The 26106-nt window shown below is 44.7% G+C and overlaps 1 pseudogene across 1 annotated transcript; it reads left to right on the top strand.

The window, feature by feature from the left end:
• The first annotated feature begins 8239 nt into the window (after window positions 1–8239).
• Window positions 8240–9073, top strand: LOC307105817 (small ribosomal subunit protein uS2-like; annotated as a pseudogene). The gene has a single exon. The product of its transcript is annotated as a small ribosomal subunit protein uS2-like (transcript).
• Window positions 9074–26106: the final 17033 nt, after the last annotated feature.

A 26106-nucleotide genomic window follows, 5' to 3' on the forward strand; every position in this document is an offset into this window, starting at 1 on the left:
CAAGCAGGTGACAGCATGGCAGAGAGTCTGTTGAGGAAAGGGCATCCTGAGAGTCACCTGCTTTGCTACCTCATCATTGGTGGAGGTGGAAAGGAGACTGGCTGGTGTGGAAGCATTTGGGATGTGGGTTTTGGTTAAGGGTTCAGACTCACACATTGATCTTCATATCCACTTAGCTCTGCCCAACAAGCACGAATCCAATCAGCTGGAACGATTTTTGTGTAGTATAGTGTTGTTTGTATGTTTAATTGTTTTCTTAAATTTTTTTAATTCAAGGTTTAGAATTTAAATTTATATTTAAACCTTTACTTCCAAAATGAACTTAAATTTTAGCCAAGATGCCTGCTTACTCTGCTATACTTGCGGGTAACATGCGATTTTTAGCCCTTAAAGGAGGCCCTTTAAGTGACCCGCAAATTAAACACTTTAAATTATTAAATTTAATAATAATTATTAAACTATTATGATATTAAAATACCTACCTATTTTTCTTTGTTCTTCTGCCATCCTTCTCCCTCATTTCCCTTCCTCCGGCGACCCCGTACAAGTGGCTAGAGTGCACATGCTAATGAGTTGCCCAGGCACTTAAGGATTTTAATCCCAAATCATAAAGACCCTAAGAAGGACCTCAGCTGCCATCCATAAATTTTTATTTAAGAGCAAGAGAAAAGTGGCATTAATTCAGCACAGAGCCAGCACAGTGAGGGAGAAAAAATTGAGTGTCACATCACAATACTTATGGGTGTCCTTTCCCTTCTTGAGCTCCTAACTTCTGCACATGCTTAATAGGTCATGTCACAGTTAATGCATCTTTCTAGGAAGAGCGTCATAAAACCCCTTAAATCCAGTTATCACAGATGATTGGGGAATGGAAACACGGAGGCAGCTCCCTACTTTCTCTAATTGGAATGGGTAATTCAGCCAGAACAGCAGTTCCATCCAGATGCTCAGGTTGGTTCAGAGTATGGAAATCTGCGTGAGGGGATTTACTCTGGATGCTGAACAAAGAAAGCCATCATTATCTGTGGTCAGGAAAAAGCATTCTAATTAGTGTTAATATCCTCCCGCTGAGCTTCCTGTCATCCGCATTTTGATCCCTGTCCTTGGGCTTTCCCAGGATCTGATGCCCTGGCTGCTTATAAGCCAAGGTCAGGGCGCTGGTAGGGGCAAATGGGGAGCAGAGGCAAACGTGTCAGCTTAAAAATGCCACCTCCGTGGACTTCCTGGAATGAGAGCTTTATAAAAACTTGCTCAGCAAGTGTAAGTCTAATCTATTCAATGTACAAACCCATAATAACAAGTAGTAATGGCATTAAAACATGAGAAGAATGTGTGGGACATTGTCTCCAAACATGTTAAGGCTCATCTACAAATGAACCGGAAACACGTGGGTACCTATTCAGGTCTGAGATTTCTCAACAATAAATTTAGACTCCAGGGGAGGTTAGGCACAAGTAGGAGCTTAATAAATCCCTTTTGACGATGCCACTGACAGGAAGAGGTGCAGGTGGGCCTGCCTCTGGATTCCTTTCTTTTCACTCACCCCCTGAAGTCAGCGCCCTGATGGGCTGATGTGAGAGCCAAATAAATGGCCCAACAGACAGACTAAGGAAGAGAAACTTGATATGCAAGCCCCACATGGAAAGGAGGAGTAAAAAGAAAGATCCTAACAAACCATAAATTTCCAAGGGAACAGGCACACACTGTCTCTCAATAATTGAGAGATTTAGCCCACCCGGCTGAATCCCTCCACACGAGATTTTCTCAGTGCTGGGCACATTGCCAGCCACATATTTTGTGTCGCATATGACAGTGTGGCTCATGGTCAGAGCCGGGCTTGAAGAGAAGCCCTGTGGGCTGTTATCCGGGAGGGGCAATCTGGGCAGAGAAAAGGAAGGCTCTCCTGCCTCCTTTTCCCTCCTCCTAATGGAAAAATGACTGTGACTGTTGACAAGGCCAAAACTGTCTGAAATGTCTAGTGATGGGGTTCAGCACATGCTGCCCCAAAACGTGGCACATCGGCATGTTGAATATTTTAAGCTAAAGGAGTTTAGGGAAACAGCAGAAGCAGGAAGGTCACTCTGACCCCCTCCCTATTCTCCCCTGAAACAGGTCATAAAACCTTCAGGAGAGAAGTGCCCTCCCTAAACCCAGAGGAGGGGAGCATCCTTATCTCCAAAGACAAAGGGTCACTGAAGAAGAACCCAAACAGCCCCTACTAAATTTCCTCCAGTTTACTATTCTCACTTCAGATTCTTGGCCCCACATCCTACCCAGTTGTCTACTTTTCATCAAACCTAGCATAAACACACTCAGGGTCAACCATTTCTGCACGTCCTCATTCTTTTATGAAGACTCCCGTGTCATGTAAAACTTAGCATTAAATAAAAATGTGTATGCTTTTCTCCTGTTAATCTGTCTTTGCCAGTTTAATTCTCAGACCTAGTCAGAGATCTTAAGGGGGTCAAGGAAAACTTTTTTCTTTTCCTACAAGGAAAACACACCAAGAGCAAAGGACACCTTAACCAATAGGGGGGATATTCACTTTTCAAACTCTTTGCTCTTCTAGCTTCACTATAAGTGATATTAATTAATTCCATTCACTCTTTCATTCAATCATATTTATTGAGAGCCCACTGTGTGCTCTCAACTGTTCTAAGCTGTAGGAATTTGAAGTAAGATTGGCAAGATCCCTTCCTATCCTCATGAAGCTTTACATGATGGAAAGGGAGATAGAAAATAAACAAGCCAATAAGTGAACAAATTGCTTCTGCTTATGGTGTTAGGAAGAAAGTAAAACAATAATATAAATGAGAGTGGCTGGGCAAGGTATTTAAGACTGAGTGACATCTAATCAATAATCCATCCATCTCTCAGCAAATGTACATTGGGTTAATCCGTTAGCTTTGGAGCATAACCACTCCAAACTTAGTGACTTAAACACTCAACATTTCTTTAGTTCATACTCCTTTTAGATTGGGTCCAGCTCGTCTCAGCTAGACTCACTCATGCATCTGTGATCCGACACTGGTCATCTAGGCAGCTATACTTCTGGGGGTTGGCTGGTTGTCAGTTAGAGTGATAAGACTGACCAGGCCCGGTGTCTCTCCAGCAGGCCAGCCTGAACTCATTCCCATGGAGGCTCTGCAGGGCCCAAGAAGGAGCACAGAAGTGTGCAAGGCCCCTTGAGGTTCTGCCCCACCACTGACACTATGTAGCTTCTGCCACATTGTTTGGCAAAGCAAGTCCCAAGGCCAGGAACTGCAAACTTGCTCGTGTGACAAAGAGCAAGGGTAAAGGGAGGGGAAGAATCACTGTGTTTTTGCCATCTATTATAGGTGCTAGGGATGAGCGAGGCTACTGAGAATACAGTGGTGAAGAGAACAGGCATGACCCCTGTCATCTTGGAGCTTACAGCCTTTATATATCTAGGACCTGTGCCACTGGGGGAAATGCCAACCTACAGCTCCAAGACAATGGATACACAATGGTGGTTTACCTGTGGGACCTGAATGTTGATTTCATTAATTGGTACTTGGCACCTGAGACTGGGGATTCTGCCTGCCCAACATGGGACCTATTAACACGCCTTATTGTGAGTAGAACTAATTACTGAAATTGGATTCTAACCAAATCATACTCAGTCGCTTCTCTACAGAGTACCAATCTATTGAGCAAAGGACAACCACAACTCTGACAAAATCTTATTTTCTTTTAAGACAAAGTCATTTGCTCATCTGTTCATTGCCTCACACTCCCTATTGCATCTGGTGCCCCTGGACCAGAATTATTTGTCCAGAAGGTGGCCTTCGCCACTGTGGCTTTCTCCTAAAAAATGGCTTCCAACCAACATGCGGCAAGCTGAGGGCCAGGAGGCCCAGCCAAGGCCTGTTGGTCGTCCACCTTCCAGATGTCAAAGCTCAGAGACAGAAGGTGATTGTCTCCAAATGGCCTCATCCTTTGGCACCGCAGGGGAGCAGCCATGTGGTAGACACGGCAGGTCCTGCTCTGCCAAGGCCATGCAGAGCTGGCCATGAGACCAAAATTCGGAAGAGAAATTTGTCAAATACTGGCAGAAAGGCTAAGCAAAGCTTTTTCATGCACTTTGTCTCAATTTATCTTCCTGGAAAATGGAACTGATACCACTTTATTCTTATTCCCAGATTTTTCAGCCTACATGCCCTCTGTCGGTCAACAAACTTTTGTGAAGCACCATATTAGGGTTAGAAGAATAAATAAGACCTAGTCCCTGTCCTCAAGGCACTTGTTCACTTGTGGAGGGTACAATGAAGCTACTTAAGGATTGGACTGCAATAATAAAATGGCTTTTACTTGGTATCACACAGAAAAAGCAGGTTTTATTTTTAAAAAATGCATATTGCTAATTATAATATTAATATTTTCTGTCACTAAAAAGAAAGACCTTTTTTGAACTGCATGTATTAATGTTGCTATGGTCATCTTTTTATGCCAAAATTCTTCAGCCAGTGGGTTAAAAGTTTTGGAAGGCAGGCCAGCCTCTGTCTGCTCTGGGACTTCACCCCCTACCCTGCTGGGGGCACATCCCACCATCTCACTTCCATGCCCTCGTGCGGGCTATTTCCACTTCCTCTCTGATATCCAGGTTCCTGCTTTGCTATCAAACTCAGCTGAGAAGATCCTTTTCCATGAAGCTGTACCTGAGAGACCCAGGAAGTCCTACCTGATCATGTTGCCTGGTGGCCACAGATCTCCAAAAGTTCCACAGCATTTATTTGAAACTTTTGATGGCATTTTCAATCTGTTTTAGCCCAGTGCCCAACACAATCTCAGATGCATAATAGATTCTTAGCAAATATTTGTCAAAAATGAAAGAGAGAGTGCCAGCCAGTTTGGTTCAGAGGCTAGAGCATTGGCCCGTAGAATGAAGGGTCCATTGTGATCAAGGGAATGTACCTTGGTTGCAGGTTCCCCGGCCCTGGTTGGGGTACGTGCAGGAGGCAACCAATCCATGTGTCTCTCTCACATCAGTGTTTGTCTCTCCCTCTCCCTTCCACTCTCTCTAAAAGCAATGGAAAAATATCCTTGGGTGAGGATTAACAAAAAAAAAAAACACAAAACAATGAAAGGGAGAGAAAAGAAGAGAGGAGATTAAAAAAAGAAAAAGATCAGAGGGAGAAAACAAACCAGCTATTCTGTGCAAGAAAAGGGCGGGTACTAGCCCACAAGAAGAGCAGAAGCAGCAGACAAACTGTTTTAGGGACACACCAAATCCCATCTCTAGTGGCTTTGTGGTCTGTGTGAGATCTGAGATCGGACCGTGCAAGGAGGAGCTTCAGCTTCTCCCTTTTGTCCTGAAATGTGTGGTGGCCCAGGGACTGAGGCCACTGGGAGACGCCACTGACACAAAAGAATCCGACTTAAACAGTTGTAAACTGAACATCAAGGCTACTAGACCCACAAGTATCCCGGTCTAATTCCAGACAGTACCTGGGCTTGTTAGTTTCAAAATAATAGGGATTTGGGTCCTCAATTGCAGCACCATTTCCTCTGAGTCATAAAACATGATGATTTCAGAAGGTCACCCCCAGAGCCAAGTCAGGAGAAGGACAGAGGGGACACTACAATGTGGAAGCTGAGAGTCTCCTGCAGAGACCCATTTTATCCCCATAGCAGCTTTTTCTGCACCTCCTTTGAGCAATGACGCACTACGAAATAACTGCTAGGGTCAGAGTAAAGGAGAAGTGGCAGCCTCGCCCAATACACAGGAGAATTGTCATCCCAGTGGCCCCGGGCCTTGCTGCTCTGTTAATCATTAAATCAAGGCTTCCACTTCCTGCCGTCTTTAGGTTAAGTCCCTACGCCCTGAGAGCACTTGTCAGGTGCCACAAGCATGCCTATAGTGTCTCCATCCGATCTGCAAAGATCACAACCTGGGTTAGCAGAGAGAGCTGGTAGTGTTGGTTTCATTTTACAGATGGGAAACTGAAAGGCTGAGAGGTTAAATAATGGTCCAAGGTCAAGCAAGCAAGTAAGTGGGACAAGAACTGGGACCCAGTACCTTCAGGACATGGTTTCTGAAGCTCTATGTCCCATCCATCCTTCCCTCCCAAACACCCTCTCCTTCCCTGTGCTCCCACAGTGCCTGAGATTACCTCAATGACAGGTTACCCATCCTGGTTTTACTCCCAGCTCATGGCAAGCATCTGACTCATAAAAAGCAGTCATTAAATATTTGCCTAACTAAATTGTACTAAATCTGAGACTTCTGACTCCAAACTCATAGCACTAGAATTCATTCTTGACTGAAAGTGCAATTCATGGTGGAATACCGATACAGCTATAATAATAAAGGGGTAATATGCTAATTAGGCCGGACATCCTTCCAAACGTCATTCTGGATGTCCTTCCTGATGAAGCCAGGACAGAAGGAAGCCAGCCTGAGTCCCGGGTGCTGGAGGGAAGCCGGTGCCAGCAGCCAGGGGGAAGGAAGGCCTACTCTTGCATGAATTTCTGTGCATCGGGCCTCTAGTATGTAATAAAGAAAAAAAAAAGGGAAAAAAAGTGCAATTCACTGGCTGCAAAAAGAACTACATATTCATTGACTTAGAAAATAATGACAAATATAAAAATAGACTAATCTCATGACTCAGAGATAATTACAAGTTATGTTTTTATTTCCTTCAGCTTTCCTTCCCATGAACAAATGTATTTTATAGATTGAGATTATTAAAAAATTAACACTGAATTGTAAAATGTTTTCCTCATTATCAGATTTTTAAGAAATATGCATTTCCAATGGTTGTTGGCATTTTTATTTCCATATTAAAATTTATCCTAATATTATAATATTCAAACATATAAGTATCTGAATTTATTTAACCTTTCTTACTATTGATTATTTAAGTTGTTTCTGACCTTTTAATTATTATTTATAATTCTAAGATGAGCATAATTGTGAATGAATCTCTGTTCAAATTTATGACTACTTCTTTAGATAAAGTTCTAAAAGTAAAATTACTTTTTAAAAGTCCTTTACAAATTATTGTTAAATTAATTCATTTTCAGAAAGAGCACAGCCTGAGGTTCTTTAAAGTGGCATCAGACAGTTAGAAATAAAGTACTCAAAGATTAGTAATTCTATATCAAAAACCAAATTACTGTATGAATAGGGACATGAAGGTCCATGAATTGTTTGTCCAAAGCCATACTGATGTTGGGTTAACATCTTTGAGAGGAAATCAACAAACAGGTTCAGGGAAATTTACATTCTTAAGGTATTGGTAGAGTCACAGAATACAAAGGAAATCAGTTTAAAGCATTGGCCATGCCCAGCTGGCCAAGGGCAGAGCTCATTCAACAAATGAGCTGTGCACCCCACTAACATAATTGGATCTTCCTCTGCATCTGACTGACTAATTCTCCAGGGAGCCTGCCTAGTGTCCTAATATCCCCACTCGGACTCCTGGCCAGATTGTTAGTAAACAGTTTAAGTCAAGAAGGCTTAACTAAGCACCTACTATGTGCCCGCCACTGTGGTAGGTACTGAGTGGTGAACAAGAGTTTATATGCTGATGTCAGAAAACAGACTGTAAAACATAAATTAAGAAAGTTCAGATACTAATAAATGACATGAATATAGAAGTGTGTGATAGAGAGCGCTGCTGAATCTAGAGTGGTCAAGGATGGCTTTTCTGAGAGGTGAAATTTGAGTTAAAACCCAGATGATGACAAGGAATAGTCATTGAAAGATATGAAAGAAAGCAGTCTAATCCAACAGCTCCGAGCCAGGAGCAAATGGCCTGGCCAAGGACGGAGAGAAACCAGCACAGACAGAACAGGGGAGAGCTAGGCACAGGCTCTCTCAAGGGGGACCTTGAAGGCCACAGTAGGCACTTTGGATTTTACCCTGAGTGCGATGGAAAGCCATCGAAGGCTCTAAGCCCGGGGGGCTATGTGCCGTGATTTCTGCTTTCTGGCTGTTGAGATCACCTGTGGAGAAGATGCAGCTACCTGACAGGGGGTCTGAGGGCCGAGCCCCAGGGACTCTGCAATGAGCATTTCTTGTTGGGAGGAACAGGGAATAAAGGAGGCTGCCATGTGCCCCACTTACGTAGGAGGAGAACCAAGGCAGTGTGGTTTCCAGAAGCTCCGAGAAGAAAGTGTGTGAAGAGGAAGAGTGCCCTTTGCGCACCGCCCAGAGAGGGGCCCATGCAGCATCGTTCTCGGTTCCCACATCACCTAAAGGGAAATTTTCACCATGTCCAGAGCCCTCGATGTCCTGCAAATGAAAGGAGGGGCATGTCCTCAAATTCCTTGTAGCTGGAACCCACCAACCTTGACTTTCAGATGGAAGAGTACATCTACAAAGGAAGAGGGATGGCATCTACATCATAAATCTGAAGAGAACCTGGGAGGAGCTTCTGCTGGCAGCTCCTGCCATTGTTGCCATCGAAAACCCTGCTGATGTCAGTGTCATATCGTCCGGGATACTGGCCAGCGAGCTGTGCTGAAGTTGGCTGCTGCCACTGGAGCCACTCCTACTGCTGCCACTTCACTCCTCGAACCTTCACTCACCAGATCCAGGCAGCCTTCCGGGAGCCAAGACCTCTGGTGGTTACTGACCCCAGGGCTGCCCACCAGCCTCTCACAGAGGTGTCTTATGCTAACCTGCCCACCATTGTTCTGTGTAACACGGACTCTCCTCTGGCTACATGGACATTGCCAGCCCTTGCAACAGCAAGGGGCTCACTCAGTGGGCTGGCCCGGGAAGTGCTGTGTATGTGTGACACCATCTCCCGTGAACTATGGGAGGTCATGCCTGTTCGACTCCTACAGAGCCCTGAAGAGATTGAAAAGGAAGAGCAGGGGCCGTGACCAAGGAGGAATCTCCGGGTGAATGGACTGCTCCAGCTGCCGAGTTCACTGCTGCACAACCTGATGTTGCCGACTGGTCTGAAGGCGCAGGTGCCCTCTGTGCCTGTCCAGCCGTTTCCTACTGAAGCCTGGAGCCTCAGCAGCCGCTGAAGACTGGTCTGCAGTCCCCACTGCTCAGGCCACAGAATGGGTAGGAACAACCACTGAGTGGTCTTAAGCTCTTCTTCCATAAACGCTTAAACAAAATGGAAATAAGTCTGATGGAAAAGACACAGTTTCTAAAATAAATAAATACATAAATAAATAAGTAAGTAAATAGATAGATCAATAAATAATAAATAAATAAATAAATAAATAAATAAATAAATAAATAAATAAATAAGAGGAGGAATGTGACCAATGGCATCCAATGCAGCTGACAGGAAGAACACGGTAAGGACATTGGCCACTGGCTTTGACAAGGAGGTTCATTGAAGTGGTTGCTATGAAAAGCCTGGAGTGGATGGACTGAAGAAAGAGAGGGAGGTGGGGAGTTGGGGCTAACAAAGTAGAGCCAACTCTCTCAAGGAGTTGTAGAAGAGCAGACGAAGGAAGTGTGGTCAGGGTAGGTTAGGGAGCAGCACTGGCCAATAGAACTTTTCTGGGATGATGGGGAAGTGCTGCATCTGCTGCTGGCACTTCAGAGTGGCTGATGGAGCTGAGGAACTAAATGTTACATTTTAATTACTTTAATTAATATATACTTAAATAGCTACATGGAACTAACGGCTACTGTGTGGGGCAACACAGTTTGTAGTCGTGTTCCTTTAAGAAGTAATATTAAAATACACACGTATGCCAATAGAAATTATTACACACATTGGTACCTGAGTAGCTGGATTCTGGGTAGTGTCTCTGCCATCACCACCCCCATGTCCTTAAATCTGTTGGCGTTTGACTCATAGCTTATCTTTTACAATAAGAAAAAAAAAATTCCTTATTCATTCCTTATGAATTCTATGAACCATTATAGTTCCAGGTGAGTTACTTTAACCTCTGTGTCACTCAGTCTCTCCATCTAGGACTGAGGTTTGAAATGAAGATAATTCAGTTCCCATTTTCTAAGGAAAAAGGCAGGTAAAGTCCTTGGTGGGTCTAGTTCGAATGGTAGTATGATAAGCAATTAATAGCACAGGCTTTGGATATAGCAAGCGGTAGAAGCTCCAGTCCCAGCTCTACTATGAAACCTCAAGTGAATTACATGAACTTCTCAGGGTTTCACTTCCTATGTCTATAAAATGAGGATAATAAGGGTCTAGAGTGTGGTGAGGCTCGAATGAGATTGTCTGGGCACAGTGCCTGCCTGCATGCGGTGGGCACTCAATAAATGTTACCTATTACTATTAACTTCAGGCATTCGAGAGCCTGACCCCGAAGCACTGGCATGCCCCAGTCTAGCGCTGGTTTAGGGAAGTGAATGTCTCTGTGCATTTGTTTATCATCTGAAACACAGGTACAAGGCTTGCATGACATCAGGATGGCTCAATTTCCTAAACCAGGGATCCAGGATTAGGAAAGAGCTTCTCTAATTTGCAACATGTGGCTCCTTCCTGGGGGTGGGTGCCGAGGCAGGCAGGTTTGGAGGACTTCTCCAATAAGCATTACCCACGACATGAGTTATTTTTCCCAGACCCCTATCTACCAGTGCTGCCCACTTCACCCAAGAGACTTACTGATAATTCTGAGCCCAGCTGCCAGGCCAGCAGTCATCTGTTTAGAACTTCAAATGAATGCCCCCAGACCCGCCTATTTTCTCCACATAGTGCTGCAAGATAAGTCTCCCCTGGCTCCTGATAAAGGCTTTGAAGAACATCTTGTCTGTTAACAAACAGCTTTTGATGATGCCTGAGTTTGATCTTTATTTTGTTCTTATTCATCAGACTTCTTTAAATGGGTTCTTTCACACTCCTCCGATTAGCCTAAAGGAAACCCCACGGAACAATGGGTCCACTTGTCCCTGGGTGCAGGGAGTGCGCTGTCTAACGACCACATGGGCCTCCTGCGGGGCTGTGAGTGGAGCAAAGGGTTGGAGATGCTGCCAGCACCAGTGGAAAATGGATTACGAGCTTCAAAAGCCACAGAGTATGGAAGAGCAGAAACACTGCGCATAGCCCTCTGGCCAGGAGGACAATCTGCATTCTCTTTCAGAGAAACCTTGTTTTCCTCAGACACAGGCAGCTTCTTCCTGGGAAAACCAAGGGTCATCACTAGGGTCCAGGCCACCAAAGCTAGCCTCCCACTGGAAAGACAAGAAGCCAGCCAGTGTGATTTGGAGGGGTGGAAAATACACTATCCCCAAAGCTGGTGTGTTTCTGGATTGTTCTACTAGACACTTTTGCTTGTGGGCAATTGGCATTCCCTACCTAGAGGGACTGTGGCTTCCTCTCCCACCTTAGCAGCTAATGCACAGCCCAGGCTGGCCCCTTGGAATCCATCCCTTTGGACACTGATTGGCCCAGTGGAAAACACTCGACTCAGGCAGGTACAGCCAAAAGAGGAGAGTATCTACATCTCATTCGCCTTCAAAGATCAAGAAGCCAGGGTCTCTTTTAGCTGATACCTGGAGGGAGTTGGGAATGAAGAAGCACACAGACCTAAGAACATAATGTGAGCCTCTGACTGCAGCCATGCCTGGACGCCTGGAGTTTCACCTACCCCTTTGGCCTTCATAGTTGTGTCAGCCAATAAATAACCTTTTTTACTTATGCTAGTTTGAATTTGTGTCCTGACACTTGCAATTGACATCCAAAAACTATGATAATAACACCCAAGTTTCCCTAAGGATTTATAGACAGAGATACACAAGATGAAAGCAGTGTGTTAGGAATATTGGTTTGACAGTGGTTTTTAAGATAGAGTCTAGGCACCAGGTTGCCAGTCTGGTGCCATAATCTAGGCATCCGGATTTTTTTATTTCAAGTGGTGGAAGTCAACTCTAAGTGATTAGGTAGAAAGGGAGTTTATGTGAAGGTTATGGGAGACACAGGCCTACAACTTGGCCAAGCCATTTTTAATAAGTAGATAACCTCAATCACAAAGATTATTTTTGTTCTTGAAAATTTCCAAATCCCTATTACTTGAATGGGTATAAAATATTTTTTGAACAAAATACTGTCTATGGACATATTCATGACATAGAAATCATACTGAATAACTATTTCTACCAAATAAACTACAAGAACCACATCACTTTACTCATGTGCCATAAACATAAGGCAAAGTAAAACTGCTAAGAAGACTGGAGAATCACCCCTGAAGTTAAACTTTTAGTAATAATGCCCACTTCATCGCAGAGCTAGTCTGATAAGAGAGTCACGGCTGCTACCACCAAGCACCAGGCATCTCAACTTGCATTGCCATTCTGTGCCAGTTCTGAGCAACCTTTGAGCCTGGAATTCAGTCTCTACTGCTACCAGCCCTGTTGTGACTTCTGAACCAGCTCATGCGGCCTTGGTTTGTGCCACTGCTGCTGTCGTGGTATTCTCCCCTCACTAGCTCCTGAGGCAAAGCCTGCCCTGATATGGCTGATTGGTGAACTGTTATGGACTGAATTGTGCCCTCCCTAAAATTCTTATGCTGAAGCCTAACCCCCAAAGTGACTGTATTTGGAGATAGGGCCTTTAAAGATGTAATTAAGGTTAAATGAGGTTATAAGGGTGGGACCCTAAACTGGTGTACTTATCAGAAGAGGCAGAGACAGCAAGGATGAGCATGCACAGAGGAAAGACCGTGTGAAGACACAGTAAGAAGGCGTCTGTCTTCAAGGCGAGGAGAGAGGCCTTAGGAGAAACCACATCTGCCAACACCGTGATTTTCGACTTCCATCCTCCAGAATTATGAGAAAGGTGTTTCTGTCATTAAAGAACCCAGTCTGTGGTATTTTGTTATGACAGTCCTGGCAAATGAATATCGTCTACCCATATGCCTTTCCCTAGATGCAAGACAGTCTGGGAAGTGGCAGATAGTAAGTAGCACTAAAGATAAACTCAAAACACCTCACAAATGAAGATGAAAGAAGATTTGATAACTATTTATAAGTGGGGATAAAAGCAGAGAGTGACTCAGAAAGATCACTCAGATTTAGAACTCAAAGGCTAGAAAATTGAGAATGACAGTGTCAACTTGGCTGGGCTGTGGCAACCACATAATGGTTCAAACATTATTCTGGATGTTTCTGGGAGGGTACTTTCGGGATCAGATTTACATTTAAATCAGCAGACTGTGAATAAAGGAGATTGCTCTCCCCAGTGTATGTGGGCCTCATCCAATCAGTTGAAGGCCTAAATTGAACAAAGATGTGTATGGGCACACACACTCTAGTGTGACACACACACACACACACACACACACACACACACGCTAGCAAGAAGGAATTCTGCCAACAGATGGCATTCCAACTTGGACCATAGCATTAGCTCTTCTTTGGGTCTCCAGCCTACTGACCTACCTACAGACTTTGACTTGTCAGCCTCTATAAATGTGTGAACAAATTCTTAAAATAAATCTCTTTCTACATATATACCACATCCTACTGGTTCTGTTTCTCTGTATAGCTAACCAGAGTGGTTTCTGTTATTTGCATTCAGGAACCCTCACCTGTGTATTTTGAAAAAGGCCGCTTATGGAATTCTAGTGTATTTCTCACTTTAAGAATTACTTTTCTAAATTAATTGCCTACCTGGTTCATTCCTTATGTATTTCTCTCTAAAAGTGTTCTGGAGAAATCCAGGGTAATACACCTACTAATATAACTTGCCCAACTTGTAAATAAGTGCCCCTGCTATTCCTTCAACCTCTGGGTTATGATTGATGACAATACCTTCTGTTTCTATCATACTTGTTAAAAAATTGTGCTTATGAAACACTCAACACAAAATTAAGTGTACAGTTCAATAGTGTTGATATGTTCACATGTGAAACAGATCTCCAAAACATTTTCATCTTGAAAAATCTGAAACTCTCTACCAACTGAACAACTCCCCTTCCCCCCTCCCTCAGCCCCTGGTAAACCACCATTCTACTTTCTGTTTCTATGAATTTTACTGCGTTAGTTACCTCATATAAGAGGAGTTACATACATTTGTCTTTTTGTGACTGGCTTATTTCACGTAGCACACCTTCAAGGTTCATTCATGCTATGGCATGCTATAGCATGTGACAGGACTGCCATCCTTTTAAGGCTGAATGATGTTCTGTTGTATGTATATACTACATTTTGTTTATCCATTCATTCATCAATGGACATTTGGGTTACTTCTACCTCTTGGCTATTGTGAACAATACTTCTATGAACATAGGTATGCAAATATCTCTTCAAGCCCCTGCTTTCAATTTTTTAAAATATTTTTATTGATTTCAGAGAGGAAAGGAGAGGGAGAGAGAGAGAGAAACATCAATGATGAGAGAGAATCATTGATTGGCTGCCTCCTGCATGCGCCCAACTAGGTATCGAGCCCACAACCCAAGCATGTGCCCTTGGCCAGAATCGAACCTGGGACCCTTCAGTCTGAAGTCTGACACTCTATCCACTGAGCCAAACCGGCTAGTACCAATTTTTTGATACCCAGGAGTGGGGTTGCTGGCTCATATGGTAGTTGTTTTTTTTAAAAAATCTTTATATCTCCCCTTTCCCTCCACCCCATCCCCCACCCTGTTCCCACCTGGTTCTCACCCTGTCCCAGGCCTTCACCACCCTATTGTCTGTGTCCATAGACAATGCATATATGCATATAAGTTATTTGGTTAATCTTTTCCTGTCCCTCCGCCCCCCTTCCCTCTGAGATTCATCAGTCTGTTCCATGTTTCCATGCCTCTGGTTCCATTTTATTTATTAGTTTATTTTGTTCATTAGATTCTTCGCTTATTTTGATTTCTAGATTCGATTGTTTATAGATATGTATTTATTGTCATTTTACTGTTCGTATTTTTATTTCTTCTTCTTCTCCTTCTCCTTCTCATCCTTCTTCTTCTCCTTTTTCTTCTTCCTCCTCCTCCCTCCTCCTCCTCCTCCTCCTCCTCCTCCTCCTCCTCCTCTTCTTCTTCTTCTTCTTCTTCTTCTTCTTCTTCTTCTTCTTCTTCTTCTTCCTCATCTTAAAGAATACCCTTCAACACTTCATGTAATACTGGTTTAGTGGTGAAATATTCCTTTAGCTTTTTCTTATCTTTAAAGATCTTTATCTGACCTTCAATTCTAAATTATAGCTTTGCTGGGTAGAGTTATCTTGGTCGTAGGTCCTTGCTATTCAACACTTTGAATATTTCTTGTCACTCCCTTCTAGCTTACAAAGTTTCTGTTGAGAAATCATCTGACAGTCGTCATATGGGTGCTCCCTTTTAGGTAACTAATTGCTATTCTTTTGCTACTTTTAAGATTCTCTCTTTGTCTTTAACCTTTGGCATTTTAATTATGATGTGTCTTGGTGTGGGACTCTTTGGTTCCTCTTATTTCAGGTTCTCTGTGCTTCCTGAACTTGTGAATCCATTTCTTTCACCAGGTAGGGGATGTTTTCTGTCATTATTTCTTCAAATAGGTTTTCAATATCTTGCTCTCTCTCATCTCCTTCTGGCACCCCCTTAATGCAAATGTTTGTATGCTTGAAGTTGACCCAGAGGCTCCTTATACTATCTCCATATTTTTTTATTCTTTTTTCTTTTTTCTGTTCTTATTGGATGTTTTTTGCTTCCTCATATTCCAAATCATTGATTTCATTTTCAGAATCCTCTACTCTACTGTTGAATCCCTGTAAATTATTCTTTATTTTAGTTAGTGTAAGCTTAATTTCTGACTGGTCCTTTTTCATGTCTTTGACATTGTCACTAAGATCCTTGAAAGTCTCATTATTCCCTTGAAGCTCTCATTAAGATCCTTGAGTAATCTTATAACCACTGTTTTGAACTCTGTATCCAGTAGTTTGCTTGCTTCCATTTCTTTCATTTGTGACATCTTTCCTTGTCTCCTCATTTTGGCTGCTTCCCTGTGTTTGTTTTTATGTATTAGGTAGAGCTGTTATGTCTCCTGGGGTTGGTAGAGTGGCCTTGTGTAGTAGGTGTCCTATAGGGTCCAGTGGTCTGGCCTCCCAAGTCACCTGAGCTGGGCACTCTATGTGTACCTCTGTGTGGGCTGTGTGCACAGTCTTGTTGTAGTTGAGCCTTGATTGCTATTGTTGTCACTGGGAGAAATTGACCTCCAGGACAATTGGCTGTGAGGACCAGCAGCTACTATAGGGGAGCAGGACTTGCTTCAGTGGGGCCTTGGTGCTCACTGAGTCTGGCTCTTGAGTGTGTCACTTGTGAATGTGTAGAGTTGTAATCTGCTATGGTCTGAAGCTGTCCACTGCATGCACTGCCTGTGGGGTCTCCTGGGAGGTGCAAAGTCAGCCACTGCCTGGGGCCACCCGGCAGAGCTACAGAGAGATTTGCAGGTGGATGCTACTTGTATTGGACTTGTGAAGTGTCCAGGCAAGGCCCAGCTGTGAAGCAGGTCATGTTGGTGCTAGTGCCAGGTCTTGGGCCTTTAATTGATAGGTTTGGGGCACGTTAATGCCAACTGCTTCTTGTTTGAGAGATTTTAGCAAAGTCTGAAGCTTGAGCCAGGACAGGCCATTCATATGGAAAAACTGTTGCAAACAGCTTGGGTGGGGCTGCAAATTGGATGGGGTGGGTTCTCAGGGAATCATCAGGGCTGAGCAAACAGTGTGAGCCATGCTGATGGAAACTTAATTATGGCTATCAGTCAGCTCTGGGACAGAGGAGGTCCCAGCACAGAAAAATGAGCACCCTGCGAGCACCCCTGTCAAGGAGAAAGCCACCCCTGAGTTCCTTCCCCAATGACAGAAAATCCATTCCCTTCCCATATGTCCCTGGTTCACCCCCACCCCCCCTCAAGCCATTGCCCTAGTGCTGGAACTTTGAGGAAGCAGGACCTTGTAAGTTCATATGCCAGCCCTTTAAGAGGAACTGCATGGGACCCCAGCAACCTCCATGTCATTGAGCCACAATCCCCACTGGTTTTTACAGCCTGAAGTTACAGGGACTTCTCTTCCCAGCTCTGGAACCCTAGGCTTGGTGTCTGGTGTAGGGCTGGGACCTCTGCAGCAGAGCTATCCCTCCCAATAAAAAAAAAAAAGTCACATGTGGGTGTTGGACCAGCCAGTTCCGTGCCTCTGCCCCTCCTGCCAGTCTGGGTATATTTTCTTCTTTACTTCTCTAGTTGTAGGACTTCCATTCAGCCAGATTTCAGGTTCTGAATGATGGTTGTTTTGTATTTTAGTTGTAATCTTGATGTGGTTGTGGGAGGCAGCAAGTACCAGTGTTTACCTAAGGTGCCAGCCTGGTTCCTCCAGAGCTTGTTTTGTAATCCGGTAGTTCTATTTTTAATTGTTTGAGAAACCCCATCTGTCTTTCATAGTTGTCTCACCATTTTATCTATTATCTTTTTAACTTCTCAGAGCACTTTTATGTTTATAATTTTGTCCTCACAACTCTATGAGGTAGGTAGAATATGGATTATTATTCCCATCTTATAGATGAGGTAGTTGAGGCATAAAGAGGTTAAGTGGCTTACATAATATAACAGTTATTTCATGACAATTGGCTCCTAGTCCAGTGCACTTTCAGTTGACCAGAGACACTCAATCAGAGGAGGATGGTAGGTATGTCCCCATAGGGGTGCTGAATCTAAGGAAAGATTTTTTTCAAATGGAATCCCTGCCCAAGTCCTTTTCATGAGAGCTATTACTGATGGGCATGTATTGTGCATGGGGACGGTATAGAAATGGGGGGACATGCAGAGCCATTGTTGCAGATAACACTGTCTTTCCATGACTCTGCCTTGTTTGTGCATGTTTATTTTTCTCCCAAATGCTCCTCTGAAAAAAAAGGTATCTTCTTGAAAATTGAAATAGACTTCATGGTTCTCAACAAGGGTAACTGAAAATGTGGGAATGATTGGTCTCGTTGTCACAATGGCCAACCCTTTTCCCATGCATTTCGTGAGCAGGGCCAGGGGATACTGAAAGTCCTACAGCACAGGACAGTCCTGCATAAAGAAAATTGGTCATGACCCATTCACAAATGCCAGTGGTGCCAACTTTGAGAAACACGGCTCAGGACAAGACCAGTGGCAATGTCAAGAGGGAGGTTTAGCTTCAACAGGTCTCCAAGCCACTACAAATAATTGTACAATGTAAGTGACAACAATGTGGTTGCTACACAAACTTAGCTTCAAGCCAAGTCCTCTAACCACCTCCTTCTAAGAGATTTCCACCCCTAAGCCCTCCTACAAAAAATTCTAGAGATGCCACTGAGCATGCTCAGAAGTTCTGAAATGATGTGGTAACCGCCAAATCATGATTTCCCTTCAGACATCAACAAAAATAAAGTCCCATGGTTCAGTAGATGCAATTACCAATCATGCATCCTTTATCTGCAGCCTAGATTTCATAAAACAAGGGAACCTGCAAATGTAGACAAGTAGAGATGCACCAATGACTGGGGAAAGAGCATTGGATGGAGTCATAGGTGTTAAGGATGAGCTTTCCCTATTTTATAGTTTTTCTGAAATTTCTCTAGATTTATTTCTCTTTGTTTCTACTTCTTTTCTTTTAAAATATATTTTTATTGATTTTGGAGAGGAAGGAAGAGGGAGACAGAGATAGAAACATTGATCCGCTGCCTCCTGTACGCCCCCTACTGGGGATCAAGCTTGCAACCCAGGCATGTGCCCTTGACCGGAATAGAATCCGGGACCCTTCAGTGCACAGGCTGATGCTCTATCCACTGAGCCAAACCAGCTAGGGCTGTTTCTACTTCTTGTGTATCCTGAAATCTATTTGACTTTACTCACATTTGAAGGTAGATATTTGAGTTAAAGTTTTTAAAGCAATGAGACATTGTACACAAAAATGGTTTGTAAATTGAAAAGTGCTAAGTAACTGCAAAAGGTTACTATTATTAATAAATTATGCATATATATTTAAAAATAAATTTTTTAAAAGAGGTGTTAAAAACTGGAACCACTTAAACCCACTTGCTGTTCAACAGAAACACAAGATTCCCAGTTTGAAGTCATCTTTAGGTTAGACTAGAGGAACTATTTCCTGCCAGGCTTCTCCTGGCAAAGACCCTCTTACAAAGAAAAGACCTCGCCCCTGAAGATGTGTGTTTTGAAAATAACAGTAATTTGGAAAAGGTAATAGAGCTCCCTTTTGAAATGTTTGTTCCTGGGCCTGGAGCTGGTATTTGCCCCCCACTTCCCCAGTGTTCACTCTGCACACCCGAGGTGGCTGCACGCGGCCTCTAACCCGCATGTCGGTGGCTCTGGGCGTCCTGGAGCCTCCAATCTTGAACAGATCTAACTCAGAAGGGGAGAGAAAGGAAGAGGGCCTAGGTGCTTTTGTGCTCGTTAGCATTTCCAATTTCCTCTTTCACCGCTCCTCCTCCTCCCTCCAATACAGGCACAATGAACTAATTCTCCGTGATTGATCAGGGCCTGTAGATAACAGGGTGTACTTATTGCTTTCATATTCCCTTGTCTGTCACACAAAGCAATCTAAAATGGTGCCTACAAGAAAAGCTGGCATAAATCTAAAAACTTAAATATCCATGTAGAGATTGTTTGTCGAGCTCAGTTTCAAATTAGATTTTTTTTCTCATTTTCATAAAAGGGTGGGGGTGGAAATCTGATGGCTTCAGTCTTACTCTTTTAGGACCACAGTCAGAAGAATGTGAGTCGTTTGGAAATGAGCACTCAGCCCGCTCCTATCACTCTGGAAACTCCGAACATTTTCATTGCACGTCCCCGGATCATCAGTTTGTAAGCACATCTTTGTTTTTCCTAAACAGCCGCATTATTTGTCTGATGTTGAAAATGGCATCTGTACTGTATGTAATTTCCATACTCACTTGGCATCATCAACTGCCTTTGATGACACTCAGGACTGTTTCTTTTTTGTCTCCTTCTTCCCTCCAGCTGCAAGACCCAGATGTCAGGTCCAGGAATGCGTTTGCTCTGGTGGAGGTATCTGGCTTCCCTCGGCAGTCCCTAAGTTGGTGGCTATTGTGGGACTGCCAGCAAAATAGCACAAGATCACACTAAATTCGGGATTCAGATGTTTTGTGAAAAAGAAAAACAGAGTTCAAAACTGGGAGAAAAACACATTTCTTATGCCTCTAATTATAAGCCAGGCAAGTGGCAGGCTATGCCTGAGCAAATTGTGGTTCCCCCATTTATCTGCTGCTCATCCATTTTCCCCTCTTGACAGTTTTTTATCTCCCCAGTCTGCATCTGAAATCAGCAGCTGGGTATGAGGAAGGGGTGGTCTAAGTTAATCAAACCTGGGGTACTGACAGGGTCAGGTCCTATGTAAAATATAAGAACAAGGAAAAGGAGAAAAAGAGAGGGAGGGAGGGAGGGAGGGAGGGAGGGAGGGAGGAAGGAAGGAAGGAAGGAAGGAAGGAAGGAAGGAAGGAAGGAAGGAAGGAAGGAAGGAAGGAAGGAAGGAAGGAAGGAAGGCAAGCCTAAAGGAATGGGTAAGGTGAAGTAAATATAAAGGACAGCGACCACCCAGAATTACTGTGCCCAAGGAGGCTCTGTGTAGCAGTATTTGTGTCACCTGGGTATTTGGAAAGCCACAATTAGCTTTTCTTTTTTAAACAACCTTTGTAATATGATTGTAGATCAAGCTATAACCTGCCCTCTATTATCCCAGTCTGGCTTACACTGAGTCTATCTTCAAAGACATTTTGAATGAGACAGAAACTCTCAGAACTATAGCCCAAAGCACCACATACCAGAGAGGGCTGTGTTAGACCACGAGGTGGAGAGAATCTTAAGCCATAAGGAAACCTTATGGTGTCTAATTATTTTTTCCTTCTGAGCAGCTGTTCTGGGCTGAACAGTTGTGCGCAGGGCTGAGTTTGGAAGCTTCCCATGGTCAAGTTAGTCCACCAAGTGCCCATCAGCTGCCCCTTGCTCACTCCTCAGACACTCCTAATAGTTCAAAGGAGCTTGCTGAAACTTTGTCAGTGAGAGTGGATCTCCCAGGCCGATATTTAGGTTGTCCAGTGCTATTAGAAGTATGAAGTAGTGTTGCACCTTAATGGGATTTGGTTTCCATAAATTCACCCATGCACAGCATGTGCCATGCCATGAACGGCTCTGCCCTTTCACTGCGTGGCCCATGTGCGCCTGGATTATGTCTGTTTACAGGAGGTCCACTCAACTGCAGGCTGATCCTTCTGCCTCCCTCCACAGGCTAGCTCCCTGGGCCACCCCAGCTCCTGGAGCTCAAGGCAACCTAAGGGCAGTACAGATGTGAACCCTTCTCTACCCTCCATCCTTGAATCTGGAGAATTCAGTGCTGGGAATGTTAGCCAACCAGAGTAAACCAACTTCTGCAGGTTCCTTTGGAAGTTCACACTCAACATGGGCCCAAAGGGCAGGCTGCTCATACGCTTCAGAGCACCGAAAACACAGCACATCCATGTTAATGCTGCAGGGAAACGTGGATATGGTGAATTTGTTGAAAGAAGGTGCATTCATAGCAAAGGGCATAAATAAGAGCATAAACTCTACAGTAAGTCTTTATTTTTATTTTATTTTTTTAATATACATATTTTTTATTGATTTCAGAAAGGAAGAGAGATAGAGCCCTGCGCACAACTGTTCAGCCCAGAGCAGCTGCTCAGAAGGAAATGATGAGAGAGAATCATTGATTGGCTGCCTCCTGCACGTCTTCTACTGGGGGGGATTGAACCCACAACCCCGGGCATATGCCCTTGGCTGGAACTGAACCTGGGACCCTTTAGTCCGCAGGCCGATGCTCTATCCACTGAGCCAAACCAGCTAGGGCTATTTTTAAATCATAACACTTGAGAATAATTGGATTTTTAGAGGACTTTTCAGAGAAAGTATGACTTTAACCAGAGCTGTGTCAATTACTGCCCTGCTGGATCACGGCCTTCGGGTGAGATGAAAGACCACTGTCAAGGCCATGCAAAGGCAGGGCAGGGTGACCATGTGCTTTCCAGCCCGTATGCTTCCCCACCCCCTCATCACCATCCTTCTCCCCACCATCTGGTCTTGGGCTAGATTCCCCTGCTCAGTGCTTTAGCCAGACTGGCCTTCCCTCTGCCCCGATACTGTCTGGTGCTGAGTTAGCTTTAAAGACATCTCAAATGCTTCTCTCTCCTGTGAACACAAAACAAGCTCTTCACTAGCCCAGAGTCTTCAGCTGTCTCTCAGTCTTGTACCACAGCCTCTCCTACAATCTGCATCTTGTACCCCTGGGTGCCTGCCTACCTACTCCAGAAGACTTTTCCAATCTGATTCTTATTCACTTGCTTTCTCCCTTCCCCACCATTACCGGTCTTGTCTCTACCATGCATTTTGACACAATCCTTCGCTTCCATGCTGGTATTGAAAGAAGATGAGGTCTCTTACAGGGCAATGCCTCTTGCTCTGCTGTGTGGTTCCAGTATAACGAAGATGGTGCCTGTGCTGCACCGACATCTGTGGAACAGACAGCCTGGCGGCCTCAGGCAAGCTGTCCTGCCTTAGCACATGCATCAGTGCTGGCTGGTGAGTTGAATCTACCAAACTTGGGACATATAGTTGAAAGTACCTGAGTGATTTTTTTTTGACTTGAGATTTAAGAAGAAACCAAATGAATGAGGTGAGAAGGAAGAAGATGGATGACCTCCAGGTAGGCCATTGTTTATCAACTTACTGTTCTATGGAATGAGCTAGAGAAAATTCCATTTATAGTTCTCATGTCAGGAAGACTATGTGAGTGCTTGGGAGAAATATTTGATTTGCTCCTTTGAGTTGGGGGTGGAACCCCTAAGGGGCCTTCTCTGGCAGCAACAGATGTTGGCCTAGAAACAGAGAGGACCTTTGCTTTGTAGACTGAGTAGGTATGTAAGTTGAGGACTGAACTGAGCTGTCTGGTGAGAAAGGTAGAAGAGATGGAGAAGGAGAAAGGGATTTGGGCAAACAACTTTATCTGATGACCTTATTTACAGTTTGCTTTGTGGTGTGCAATAGAAATTACTTCTTCTGTTTCCTCCTATGAAATCTTCCATAGACTCTTAAAAAATCACAAATACAAATATGATCAGATTTTTTTTGGTGTGGAAATAGTATGGCACCGGGTCTGTCTACCAGATACTACAGTAGTGTCAAGCCCAGGTAAACTAGGGGAACCTTTAAGCCTCAACCATACCACAAAGGGGATCCAGTTTATCTGCTTCTTGCTTTTTATGCTAATATTCCTGATGACTACAGGGTTTTCAGGGTCTGTCTGTGTTTCCATTTTTTAGTGATTATAATGCAAGAAGTTTCTCCTTTCACCAGCAAATTTTCTCTGCTATAGCTGCTGTTGCTGTGGCAGCTGGCATCATCTTACAGCCTCAGCACATTTGTGTGCCCTATATAATGCCATAGTTGGCTCAGTTTGGGGGTGCCTACTCTGGGCTATGCTTTGTGTTCAGTTTTGACCATTTTCCCAAGAAGATGGTTATCAGATTTCCTACTTCTCCAAGTGACTCTTCACCTTCAGACATATGGTCACAGGGTCACAACCTCACAGATCATACTTTGTTGCCTACCTTATTACATGCCCACATGTTATCCATTCATTTGCTTTTATTTTTATTTTTTTAATTTATCTTTATTGTTGAAAGTATTACAGATGTCCCTATTTTTTTTCCCAATTGACCCCCTCCACCACCACCACCACGACCCCAGGCCTTCACCACACCATCGTCTGTTGATTGAGCATTTTCTTTGTGCCTGGCACTGTTTTAATTCCTGCTTCCATGGGGCTTATAATCTAACGAGAGAAAAAGACTATCAACAAATCAACAGATAATGTATGCTGAACAGATTCACTCCTCACCCTTTTCCACCTTGCTCTGTGGCCCAGGAGGCTGACCTCTACCATTGCATCACCTGGGCTTCCTTGACCTCTGGCTTCTGGCTGGGTTTGGCCAATGTGGAGCACCAGCAAGAGATGGGAGGTGAGAATAAGAAAAAAGGTATTCATTCCCTGGCCCTCCCTCTACCAGGTGGTCACTTGGCAACAGCTATGCTTCTCTACCTAAGGCCACATCTCCTGATGGAAGGCCTCTTCACCATGGTGACAGCTTTCTCTGGGTTCCAGATTCAGCTTTCTTCTCTTGTCCCTTCAGAGTCACCAAGCTTTTCTTAAATTAGCTTCTGACTATGGCTAAACCCTAGATGTTTAACCATCCTGGTTGGTTCTCTTAACTTTGCCCACATCCTTGAAAATAGTTCTTTCATTAAATTAATGTGTCATCTGTTTCCTACCAGGATCCTGTTCCCTACAAATGTTAAATAATAAAAGCATAACAATGAGAGAGAATGAGGGAAGGAGGACTAATTATATAGAGTGGGTGGTATCAGGGAAAACATCTCTTTTTAAAAAAGGTATTTCAGCAAAGACACAGGAAGTAGAGAGTAAGACATGTGGACATCAGGGGAAGGGCACTCCTGATGGAGGAAATAGCAAATGCAAAGGCCTGAAGAGGGGTTTTCTTAGAGTGTTTAAAGGTCTACAAGAGGTCCAGGTTGCCTAGAGTGGCATGAGGAAGAGGACAGGGACAGGAAATGAGATCAGAGAGGTCACAGAGGGCCAGACTACTTAGGGCATTTGTTAAGAACTAAATGTTTGCGTCCCCTCAAAATTCATATGTTGAAATTCTAACCCCCAATGTGATAGTATGAGGAGGTGGGGCCTTTAGTATGGGATTTATGCCCTCATAAGAGAGATTCCCCAAAAGCTCTCTTGCCCCTTCAGCCATTTGAGGAGAACTCAGCAGTCTGCAACCTGGAAGAGAGCCCTCAACCACACTGGCACCCTGATCTCAAACATCCAGCCTCCAGAACTGTGAGAAATAAATGCCTGTTATTTATCAACCACCCAGTCTATGGTGCTTTGGTGTAACAGCCCGAATGGACCAAGAAAGCCTTACAGACCATGGCAGGACTTCAGAGTGTATTCTGAAAGAAATGGGAAGCTATCAGAGAGCTTGAGCAGAAAAAAATAACATGATCTGACTTTATTTTTAAGAGGATCACTCTGATTGTTATATGGAGAATACACTGTGGAGGGGTAAACGTGAAAGCAGAGAAAACCATCATTGGAGCCCTGACTGGTTTGGCTCAGTGGATAGAGCATAGGCCTGCGGACTGAAGGGTCCCAGGTTCAATTCCGGTCAAGGGCGTGTACTTAGGGTCTGGGAGAGGCGACGCGCCCCTGGGCCTGGGTGAGGCCACACGCCCCTAGGTCCAGGTGAGGCCACACGCCCCTGGGTCCGGGTGAGGCCCATGCCCCTGGGTCCAGGTGAAGCTGAATCCTGGGTCCGGGTGAGGCCGTGGGCCCCTGGATCCAGGTGAGCCTGGGTCCCGGGTCCGGGTGAGGCCGTGGGCCCCTGGATCCGGGTGAGGCTGGGTCCCGGGTCCGGGTGAGGCCGTGTGCCCCTGAATCCGGGTGAGGCTGGGTCCCGGGTCCGGGTGAGGCCGTGGGCCCCTGGATCCGGGTGAGGCCACGCGCCCCTGGGTCCGGGTGAGGCCACGTGCCCCTGGGTCCGGGGGAAGCTAGTTCCCGGGTCCGGGCGAGGCCGTGTGCCCCTGGATCCGGGTGAGGCTGGGTCCCGGGCCCGGGTGAGGCCACGCGCCCCTGGGTCCGGGTAAGGCCACGCACCCCTGGGTCCAGGTGAAGCTGAATCCCGGGTTCGGGTGAGGCCGTGTGCCCCTGGATCCGGGTGAGGCTGGGTCCCGGGTCCGGGCGAGGCTGTGGGCCCCTGGATCCGGGTGAGGCCACGCGACCCTGGGTCCGGGTGAGGCCGTGGGCCCCTGGATCCGGGTGAAGCCGTGCCCCTGGGTCTGGCCGAGACCAAACCAGAGGGAGTCGGACCTGCATTACCACCATTTGTCCACCATCCAGAGCTGAGGGGTCAGTGCCGACATGTACTCATAAGGAACTGGTGGACATTGATATTGGGTCTCAAAAGAACTGTTGGTCCAGAAAGAAACTCACTACAGACTGATTCATTTGCCTGTCAGCATAACTATTATTGCTCGTCTCACATTCAGTTCTTATAAGTATATCTCTAGTGACACATGACTTCGCTCATCTAGGGGAAATGATGAACAACATAGACTGATGAACAAGAACAGAACCAGAAACA

This window comes from Cnephaeus nilssonii (genome assembly GCF_951640355.1).
Source record: "Cnephaeus nilssonii genome assembly, chromosome: 10".
In the NCBI taxonomy this organism is placed as follows: Eukaryota; Metazoa; Chordata; class Mammalia; order Chiroptera; family Vespertilionidae; genus Cnephaeus; species Cnephaeus nilssonii.